Below are 11,295 nucleotides of genomic sequence, written 5' to 3'. Positions count from 1 at the left end.
ACCTCCTTCTCTTTACAAAAACTGGTAGTGTTTTTGCAGAAACGATAATGCTTGCTCCCGTCCTTTCTTAAGACCTGTTTGTGTACACACAGAATGAAGAATTCAGCATTTTCCTGCAATACGTTTCGTTAACAGAATCCAAAGGGTATTAACATCCTTTTGCCGATCTCGCCGATTCAGGCCTCGCTGCTTTTCCAACCCTGTGCCCTCCGGGCCGCCCAGAGCCGGCGCCTGCAGCGCCCGCGGCCGCGGCCCGCGCGGGCGATGCTCCGGGCGCCGGATCTTTGTGCGCCCCGCGCCCGGCTCCGCGCGCCCGCACGTACGTAGCTTTCACGTGCGTGTGGACTCGGGTGCCTGTGTGGGTCCGTAGGAATATGCTCGGATTAGGGAGAGGCGCGGAGCACAGGACGGCGGGAAGGTGGGTGTGGGCGTGTGGGCAGCCCGCCGGGAGGGAGCCCGCGCGGAGCCCCAGCCCGCGGCCGGCGGCGGCCACACAATAAAGCCCGAGGGCGGCGGCGGGCGGTGGGAGGCCGGCGGGCGGCCGCCCCGCTCAGCCCGCCGTGTGAGCGGCTCCGCGGCCCCGCAGGACGCGAACTTTCCCGGCGGCGCCGCCGCAACTCTGCGCCCGGGCCCGGCCCGCCGCTCGGCGAGGAGACCTCGTAAGTGCGGCGGCGGGACCTCCGCGCCCGCCTTGCCGGGTGCTCGCGTGTTTCTGTGGTGGAAGCTTGTAAACATGGCGCCCCTGAGGCGCGGGGTCCAGGCGGGCGGGAGGAGGCCGGGCCGGGGCGGGGAGGAGGGGAGGCCGGGGCGGGGAGCCGGGCCCGGAGACCGCAGCCCCCCCGCCCCGCGCCCCGCCGGCCCGGCCCGGAGGAGGCGGCGCGGACGGCGGGCCGGCGCGGAGGGGCAGGGCCTGGCGCGGCGGCGGCGAGCACCGGAGCATAATGGTGGGGACGCTCGGCCTCGGCGGGGGTGCGGGCGCGGGCGGGGCGCGGGCGGGTGTCCAAGGCGGGGGCTTTGTGAGGCCCGGCCTGGCCGCAGCCTTTCGGGCCGCGGGCGTGACCGCCGCTCGCCTCCGGCCCGCGGAGCTTTGTTCGCGCAGGGCCGGGCCTGCTGGGCCGCCCTTGGCCGGCGGGGGAGGCGGGCCCGCCGGCGGGGGAGGCCCCGCAGGAGCAGGGACGCGCGGGGCCTGCGCGGGCCGCGAAGCCGGGGAGTCGCGTGAGCGCCGCCCGCCAGGCCGGTCCTCCTTGCGGGGCCAGGCCCCTGGGCCACGGTCCCGGTCGGGGTCCGCCCGGACACGGCCCTGTGAGTGTCTGGGGTGGGTAGGGTGGGCTGGGGGCGTCCGCGGCGGCTGGGCAGGTTGGTCGGTCCGCAAGGGCCCAGGCGAGGCTCGGCCCCCCAGGTCCGGGAACCAGGCGGCAGCGAGGCCTCCGCTTCCTCCGCAGACCTCCCGGGCGCTGCACCGCCTGCGTGTCCGCCGCCGGTCCTGCCCGGCTTTAGAAGGGGAGCTGCTAGGCTGCGGCCCAGCGGGCTGGCCCGGGGCCCCAGCTTCCGCGTGGACCGTACCCTCATGCGTTTCTGGCCCAGCGGTGCCCGGTGTTTGTACGGTGGGGGCGTGAGAGCCAGTGTCCATGGTGCTCGGTGTTACAGATCGTGTGGGCTGGCTGCCCGGTGTGTCCGTGGTGTGCGCCTGCTGTTACATACGTGGAAGCCTGCACGATACCTGGTGAGTGTTTGGTGCTCGGTGTCACATGTGGTAGGGACTTGCTACCTGGTGGAGTTAACCGTGCCGGGTGACACACCAGGTGTGTGCATACCTGGTATGGGCATGTGATACCCGCGGTCATACACTGTGTTCATGGTGCTTCGTGTGCTCCTGTGGGCCCAGTACAGGGTCCTGTTGAACTCAGAGCCGGCACCCCGTTGAGGGACGGAAGAGATGCTTGGGTCAGACATTGAGAGGCCCAGGCAGGGCCCTCTGAGATTTAGGTCCTGGGTCCTTTGGTCTGCTCACCCAGGTGTGCTGCTTCCTACAGTAAGCAGAGTGCTGTGGAAGCAAGAGACTGGTTAGAAATAATTGTTTGTCTATTCAAAGGCAGAAAGTAAAACCTTTGTTTTCTTTTAGACAGAAATGTAGGAGTTGTAGCTTAGTGACTGTGGGCTGCATAAACTTTTCAGGTTTGGGGGTCATTGATTCTCATTAATGGTTCGAAGCTATCAGGGAAATCGTTTTAGCTACACTTGAAAAGTTTGCGTGCTTTCTGGTAAGCATAGTCACCTGTGTGACTTTTCTGAATTCTCATTTGTACAGGCAGGAAATAAAATGTGAATTTTGTTCTAGCATGTCATTTTCCTTGTCTTTAGCATTGGTTACAGTCACTATTTTGAGGGACTGTCCTTTATAGACGGCCAAGTTAGAAAGTTAGAGGTCAGAAAATATGATTATGACAGACTCAATAAAATATTTTTCTTGCTTAGCTCAATGCATGATTAACAGAGGATCTCTGTTTTTTGTGGTACTTTTCCCACTTATATGTTGTTTATATGAAAACAATTTCCCTTTTACATTTTGTAATTGGGCAATTTATTTTTTCAGTTACCTGTTGCCATGTGCTTAAATAAACATACATGTAAATATTCCCAACTTTACAAAGACAAATCAATTAAAGTGTTAAAATTATCTGCTTATTTCATAGGCAGTATTCCTAGGATATCACGATGTTGATGCTTTGCATGTCTTGTTGCATGTTTCCATGAATTGCCCTGTGTGTGTGCACACTTTCACCCTTTTGTAATTGTACCCTCTTTTCCTTTAAGGGTTGTTCAGATAGCGTGTAAGAGAGATGTTCATACCCTTTGGCATACCTAAAATGAGATACTAATTGAATGTAATTAAGAATTTTAGCATTCATAATAAAGTATGGAATGCTGTCTGACTGTTGCCTAAAGCCCTAAACCTCTGGTGAAAGATTTTGTTCACCTACCTCTGTGATAAATCGCTTCAGTTGTGTCTGACTCTTTGGGACACCATGGACTGTAGCCCTCCAGGCTTCTCTGTCCATGGGGATTCTCTAGGCAAGAACACTGTAGTGGGTTGCCATGCCCTTCTCCAACCACCCTTCAGTTGAAAAGCAAAGAGGCTGTGTCTGGAAAGGGGAAAATGTTAAGGAGAAGAGTCAGGCTTGAAAAAACAGTTTCACTGTTTCAAAACCTTAACTTGGACTCAATAGTGAATTTTTTTTACAGGTTGGTTAGATTTTTTGGTAATTGATTAGAGGTAGTATACCAGCAGAGTTTGAGGCCGGTGGCTTGGGTCTGAATCACCTCTGGCCTTTACTAGCAAAGTGATCTTGGACAAATTATTTAAATGTGCTTTGCCTGGTTTCAGTTTCCCCATCTGAAAGAGCTTAATTGCTAGCACTATTTCTTACCTGATGATGTTCAGTTACTTTCTTTCAGTGGCATTGTCAGAAGTTCAAAAAGTTTAAATCTGCTTTGGTACAGTGTGGTCTGTCCTCCTTTGGTCTTGAGTTTTGAAATGTTTTGGTATCCACAGGTTTGTTACATAACTGAGTACCATGATAAAAATAGGTATCATATATTGTATGTTTACTAAGTCTGAACCATTTCACAAAGTTCTTTATGTATACTATTCCACTTTTAAAAATCATACATATGATCATCTTAAAAGTATGGCAGTCTTCCTTTTAATTGTGTAAGGTCTGACCTCCTTGTAGCACCTCCAAACCCCTCAACACATATACATAATCTCTCTCATAAGTGAATGAAGTAGTAGTGAATGAGAGAATATAATCCATGTAACATAAAAGTTTGAGAATCTCTATGATTAGAGTTGAAATGATAGAAATGAATGTAATGAAAGGGAGATAAAATTCAAATCTAAATACCCAGCAGTATGATGTAATAACTCACATGTAATGTCTTAAACATATGTACTCCCTTAAGATTTTTTATGTGCATGTATGTACCTGCTATTACTGTTTCCAGTTAGAAAATTCTTGAAAAGCTATTTATAGGCATACCTCAGAGATACTGTGGGTTTTGTCTAGACCACCACAGTAAGGCAGATACAATAAAATGAGTTGTGAGTTTTTTGGTTTCCCAATATATATATTTTAAAGTTATATTGAAACTATACTGTAGTCTATTACGTGTACAATAGCACTATATCTGAAAAATGAACATACCTTAATTTAAAAATACTTTATTGTTAAAAAATGCTACCCATTATCTGAGCCTTTAGCGACTTTTAGCATCAAAGATCACTGATCACAGGTCACACTAACAAATATAGTAATAATGAAAAAGCTTAAAACATTGCAATAGTTAATGAAAAAGCTTAAAATGTTGCACTAATTACTGAACTGTGACAGAGAAACAGAGAGAATGAATGCTGTTGGAAAAATGGCGCCAATAGACTTCTTCAATGCAGGATTGCCAGGAACTTTCAGTTTGTAAAAACAGTATCTGTGAGGGGCTACAAGGTAAAGTGCAGTAAAACAAGGTATCCCTGTAGTCTGTATTGTGAAAATACTATACAATATTTTATATTAAAATTACTTACAAATGCAAATAAATAGTATGAAAAATTAAATAAAATATTTGGAAATTAAGAAAATATTTATAGAGAGCAGTATGTATCTAGTAGGCAAATTTAGCAAATTGTTAGATGCTCAACTCGATATTACAAATCTAATTTATGTACGACTAGTAAATATTTAGACATTTAGCTAATCTTTCATTGTATTTTTGCAGCATGCTTTCTATTCAGTCAATACATAAATGGCTAATATTTGCCTAACTTTATGTGAAATTAAAGAACAGAGATGAATAGAAATGACAATGGAATACTGTCATAATAGGATCTTTCAGGGATCATATAGACTCATCTGTTCTTTAGAGAGGAATATGTTGAGCAAATTACCCTGTGTTCTTATATAGTAGTTGGAAAAATGTGTTTTGCTAAAAACTTATACACAGTATTTGCTTTTTTGTAAACTGAATAACATTTAAGTCTAGTAAACGAATTTTAAATAACTGCTTTTTAAAGTTAGTTGTTTTGTAAGAGCACATTAAAATATATTGACATTACTTATAATAAGTAGAATATGTTTTAATATCTTCAGTTCATTCATTCGGATTGTTATTTATTGAGACTGCTTTATACTAGACACTTGGTAACAAATTACTGAAGCAAGTGCAATAAGGTATAACAAGAAATTAAGTACAGGTGCTGTAACACCATATATGTGAGTTAAAGTATGTTGTATTTGAGCTGAAATTACTTTTGAGGTCTTAACACTGATTTCAGATTCATTCTAATTTTAACTTTGTGACTTTCATTAGCTACTTGATGATTTTTAAAGGCAACTTTATTATGGTTAGTAATTTTTTTATTCTTGTGTTATTATCTAAGCATTTAAATGAAAGGTAGACCCACTTAAAATCTTTAATATCTTTTTGTAATTTGACCTCCTTGTATGCTAAGTAAACTTAAAATTTAAAGAAAGACAATATCTTTCCTATCCGTTTATCATGTAAACAAAAGAAAGATACATACAAATATTTAGAAGTGTATTCAGAGCTCATTGTGCAGTGCTGTGCTTGGTCGCTCAGTCGGGTCCGATTCTTTGCGACCCCATAGACTGTAGCCCACCAGGCTCCTCTGTCAGTGGAATTCTCCAGGCGAGAATACTGGAGTGGGTAGCCATTCCCTTCACCAGAGGATCATCCCAACCCAGGGATTGAACCCAGGTCTCCTGCATTGCAGGTGGATTCTTTACCATCTGAGTCACCAGGGACTAACTTTCTTGCTAAAGGTTTTGTCTTGTGTTACATGGGGCAGTCATTGTCTCAAGGAATCTTCTACTGTTCCCGTTGCTGGATAAGTTCACTTTGGCTTGAAATAGCTAATTTCTTATTTTTAACTCTTTATTTTATATTGGAATATAGCCAACTATCACTATTGTGATAGTTCAGGTGGACAGTAAAGGGACTCAGCCGTATATATACAGGTGTCCATTCTCTCCCAGGCTCCCCTCCCATCCAGGCTGCCGCACTGGACAGTTTGCTGTTCTATACAGTAGGACCGTGTTGGTTATCCCTTTTAAATATAGCAGTGTGTACATGTCAATCCCAAACTCCCTATCTCTTCCTCCTATCCTTCCCCACTGGCAGCCATGTTTCTTCTCTAAGTCTGTGGATCTGTTTTATAAATAAGTTATTTGTATAACTGCTTTTTAGATTCTGCATATAAGAATGTCATATGGTATTTCTCCTTGTCTGTCTGACTCCACTCAGTATGACAAGCTCTAGGTCCATCCATGTTGATGCAAATAGCATTGTTTCATTCATTTTAGTGGCTGAGTACCTTTCCATTGTATATATGTACCACATTTCCTCTATCCAGTCCTTTGTCTATGAACTTTTAGGTTGCTTCCATGTCTTGGCTGTCATAAACAGTGCTGCAGTGAACATTGAGATACATGTATCCTTTTGGACTTACGTTTTTCTCCAGATATATGACCAGGAGTGGGATTGCAGGGTCATATGGTAGCTCTATATTTAATTTTTAAAAAACCTTCATACTGTTCTCCATAGTCGCTATACCAGTTTACATTCCTACCAACAGTGTAGGAGGATTCCCTTCTCTCCACACCCTTTCCAGCATTTATTGTTTGTGGATTTTTTGATGATATCCATTTTGACGGCTGTGAAGCAATATCTCAGTGTAGTTTTGATTTGCATTTCCCCAATAACCAGCACTGTTGAACATCTTTTCATATGCCTCTTGGCCATCTGTATGTCTTCTTTGGGGAAATGTCTACTTAGGTTTTCTGCTCATTTTTTGATTGGGTTATTTGTTTTGGTGGTGTTAAGCCTCATATGTGTTTGTGTTAGTTGCTCAGTCTGACTCTTGGTGACCCCATGGACTGTATGTAGCCCGCAAGGCTCCTCTGTCTATGGAATTCTCCAGGCAGGCATACTGGAGTGGATTGCCATTCTCTTCTCTAAGGGATCTTCCCAACCCAGGGATCTAACCCAGATCTGCATTGCAGGCAGATTCTTTACTGTTTGAGCAACCAGGGAAGCCTCATGAGCTGATTTGTAAATTTTGCAGACTAATCCCTTGTCGGTCAGGTCATTTGCAGATGTCTCTCTCAGTCTACAGGTTGTCTTTTCTTTTTGTTTATTGTTTCCTTTAAAATAGATCATTTCTTGAAAGTTACTCCAAGTACGCAGGCTTCAGGATTTAGAAGGGGTTTGTTGTCAAAAAATAAAATAATATGAAACGTGGTGAGGAGAGAACTGATCAACTGATTGGTAGCATGCCTAGGTTCAGATCGTGCTGATGCTCATCAGTGGGGATATTACACAAGATTTTCTTATATTTAATAGCTATAGGAAGTTTTTTTAAAGAGAAATACGCTAAATGAAGGCTAAACTATCTCAGCTTGGAAGTTATTATGAACACTGTAGTTTTTTGTTTTTGTTTTTTGGTAGATTCTTGATTTATCTGCTCGTTGATTGCTTTTCTGTTTCAAAACTGCAGCTGAGAAATGCTGTTAGAGAGATAAAGTTCTTAATTTTCAATTGAGTTTTGACATGAAGCCCTTCTCGAATTAATATGGAATATATCTACTTCAGTTGGCCAGTACTTGTAGGAACAAGTGAGATTGATTTATTTGGGCTTGCTATTGATAGGTGTAAAAGTTTTTTGGGGCATTTTATTTACCATTAGCAAGGTTATCTTTTTAGAAATTAATTAATTGTTTATTTTTGGCTGCACTGGGCCTTTGTTGCTGCGTGTGAGCTTTTCTCTAGTTGTGGAGAGGGGTACTCCCTAGTTGTGGTGTGTGGGTTCGCTCACAGATGTAAAGAACAGACTTATGGACACAGTGTGGGGTGAGGAGGAAGGAGAGGGTGAGATGTAGGGAGAGAGTAACATGGAAACGTGTATTAGTGTGTAAATAGATAGCCAGTGGGGGTTTGCGATATGATCCAGTTCAGTTCAGTCGCTCAGCTGTGTTGGACTCTGGGACCCCATGGACTGCAGCATGCCAGGCTTCCCTGTACTGACTCAGGGAACTCAGGACAGGGCTCTCTGTAACAACCTAGAAGGGTAGGATTGTGAGGAAGGTTCAAGAGGGAGGGGACATATGTATACCTGTGGATGATTCATATTGATATTTGGCAGAAACCAACACAATACTGTAAAGCAATTATCCTTCAATTAAAAATAAATAAAATTTAAAAATATTGCACTTAGTGTAATGTCAAAATACCTTATGTTTTTTAGTTTGAAATAGATACATTCTTATTCTGCACATTTAAGTAGGCTCCCAATTATGATCAGTATTTGTGTTAGATTGTTTTGGTTCAGAAACTTCCATTTGAGTAACTTGAAAGTTAAATTTTATTTTATGATTATTGAAATAAAAAGTTGTAGTCTCAGTTATTTCCAAGTGAATTAAAAGCTGAACAGCTACCAATACAAAGTTAGACTTTGTCTTGATTCATTTCCGTATTTTAAATAAATCCTAATGAAAAACATACTGTTGTAAACCTTAGTTGCTGTAGTGTTTGCATCTTTTAAATAAATTCTTTGGGATTTAGGGCAACACGTGGGAAGCTCCTGATAGTACACTGGTTCTCAAGCATGACTGAGCACCTGAATTTTATTTTTTCCTTAACAAGAACATGAAGCCAGAATCTCTGGGGATGGTTCTGGGCTCTATTTTAAAGTTCCAATTGGGTTTTTTTGTTTGTTTGTTTAACTTTTTAAGTTCCACATTTTTTAAGTAGTCCAAGTCTATATGCCTTCTTCTAGAAAGTTCTTTTGTAATGGCTTTTAGATAATGATGTACCCTGTGATGTTTAGCTGCCTGTCTTAGAAATTATTTTTCAGGAATCTTAATCTTGAAGTTTCCTACAGAGGATAATCTAAATGACCTGAAAAATAAATGTGTCCCAGAAGAAAACTAGTAGTCTTTTCAGGTTCCTCACAAATACTCTGGCATTGTTGCTTTGCTGATGATCAGAGGGGCTGGATAGCAAAGGTGGGGTTGGTTAGTGTTGCCTAATGGTCCTGCATTGTGTCTGGGACATTGATGTCCAGGCTGCCACCCAATTCAGTGTCTCTGAGATTTCCTGTAGTTTGAGCAGCAGCCTAGTGTTCTGCAGGTTGTGGAGTAAGCGTGTGACCTTGACAGGCATCAGAAGCACCTAGATGTCTTTCCCTGGGCGGTCGTTATGCCGGCCATGGTGAAGTTGTGCCTACAAGTGAGACTTAGACCACCTGAGGAGGTTTTCCTGGCACTGCTGCTTAGCAGCCTGAATATTCTTGGCTTTTGTCTGCATGTCAGGTGGTCCTTGATGTTCCTCCGGATTGGGAGTGTCGTTTCCACTTACAGGGTCGGAGCAGAGCAGGAGCAGCTTCATTGTCTGAACCGAGGCCCAGAGAAATCCAAGGGAAGAAGCCTGTGAGCAGTGAGATTCACTGCCACTCCAGTCACCGGTGACCGACACCTGCGTTCTCGTGTTTTCGCACGTCTACCAGAGGGCTTCCTGAGGACCTGTGGAGTGTCTGATAATTTCCACGGGTTTCTTCTCATTCCTCTCTAGTGTAGACTCCATCAATCTGCAGAAGTCAGGGCTTTTAGAGGAGGAGGAGTGACCTGGAGAAGCCTCCTTTGGCTTGGTGCTGACTGTTGGTGTAGTCTTCAGCAAGTTCTGAACTGGTCATTTGCTCTTCCAGCTGGTTGGCGTAGCTTCGTCTGCAGTTCATTTCCCATTGACATCAGTCCTCTCAGGTTTTTCTAATTATTTTAAAGTATTTCAAGTCAGATTTTCTTAAATAAACAGAATTTTCTCGGTTTTAGATGACCAGATACAGTGAGGAATTATGGTGTTAGAATCCCATTTTAAATAGAATATTCCTATAAAATTGGACCTTGAAGAATAGAGTGGAAAATGTTGGATGAGTATACTATTACAAGTCTGTTTGCTTCTTACTCATTATTAAGTAACATCTTTTATTCAGCATCTGTAATTATCCCTATACCTGCTGCCTTCTATTCCCAAATTTTTCTGGAGTTCTAGGCGAGCGGCTTGCTTTCGTCACTATTGTTCAGTTGCTAAGTTGTGCCTGACTCTTTGCAACCCCATGGACTGCAGCATACCAGCCCTCCCTGTCCCTCACTATCTCCTGGAATTTGCCCAAGTTCATGTCCATTGAGTTGGTGATGCTATCCAACCATCTCATCCTCTGCCACACCCTTCTCCTTTTGCCTTCAATCTTTCCCAGCATCAGGGTCTTTTGCAGTGAGTAAGCTCTTCACATTAGGTGGCCAGAGTTAAATTAGAACTTTAGCTTCAGCATCATTCCTTCCAGTGAATATATAGGGTTGATTTTTATTAGGATAGACTGGTTTCCTCTCCTTGCAGTCCAAGGGACTCTCCAGAGTCTTCTCCAGCACCACAATTTGAAAGCATCAATTCTTCAGCGCTCAGCCTTCTTTATGGTCCAACTCTCACTTCTATACATGACTACTGGAAAGACCTTAGCTTTGACTGTACTTCCCTATGTAAATTTGACCTTCCTTTGTTTGGCCAGAAACATACAATTCCTGTATTCATTGTGTGTCTTCACTTTTTGTGGAGTATATGTTCATTAAAGATGTTTGTTTTTGTTTGTCCACTTTTGGGGGGAGGGTCAGAAAGGTCTTTTACTCAGCATCGTGACATCCATGATCTAAGGGTATCCTTCTTAAAGCAAATCACTCCTACTTGCCTAAATTTAAAAAGTTACTGCCGTTGAAATTACGTGGAAATCCACGCTGGACTTATTCTGGACTTCGGATCCTGCGTGGTTTGATCTTAGATTCTGCCTCTCTTGCCTCTTTTCACACAGCACCTCTCTTTATGACATTCCAGCCACTGTCTTTTCTCCCCTTGAAATATACCAAGTCTTTCTCACTGTGACCTTTAACTGGAAACTTTTACGTTTTGACTACGTTTACCCATTTTTTCCCCACCTTCCCTGCCTTTGGCAACCATTAGTCTGTTCTCTAAATATATAGGTTTGGTTTTTTAAAAAAATATTTGGCTGCACCAGGTCTTAGTTGCAGTGTGCAGAATCTTCGATCTTTGTTTTGGCACCTGGGATCCTTTAGCTGTGGCATGCAGACTCCCAGCTGCACCGTGTGGGACCTAGTCCCTTGACCGTAGCAAGGGATCTTTGCCACCAGACCACCAGGGAAGTCCCTATCGTGACTC

The 11,295-nt window shown here is 44.1% G+C and overlaps 1 protein-coding gene across 33 annotated transcripts in view; it reads left to right on the top strand.

The window, feature by feature from the left end:
• Nucleotides 1–220: 220 nt before the first annotated feature.
• Nucleotides 221–11,295, top strand: part of ZMYND11 (zinc finger MYND-type containing 11) — a 74,763-nt gene continuing 63,688 nt past the window's right edge. For 6 of the 33 annotated variants that reach the window (XM_015099715.4, XM_015099714.4, XM_015099710.4 and 3 more), the window contains exon 1: nucleotides 221–418. The gene's annotated coding sequence lies outside the window, so the exon portion shown is untranslated. Of the gene's footprint in view, nucleotides 660–910; nucleotides 970–1,007; nucleotides 1,724–11,295 lie in introns of those variants that run through there. The other 27 variants (XM_060397603.1, XM_027976816.3, XM_060397594.1 and 24 more) reach the window with 9 other exon arrangements.

The sequence above is a fragment of the Ovis aries genome, chromosome 13, assembly GCF_016772045.2.
Source record: "Ovis aries strain OAR_USU_Benz2616 breed Rambouillet chromosome 13, ARS-UI_Ramb_v3.0, whole genome shotgun sequence".
Taxonomy (NCBI): domain Eukaryota; kingdom Metazoa; phylum Chordata; class Mammalia; order Artiodactyla; family Bovidae; genus Ovis; species Ovis aries.
Note: the sequence above shows the minus strand (reverse complement) of the source record. Positions and strands in the feature narration are given on the sequence as shown.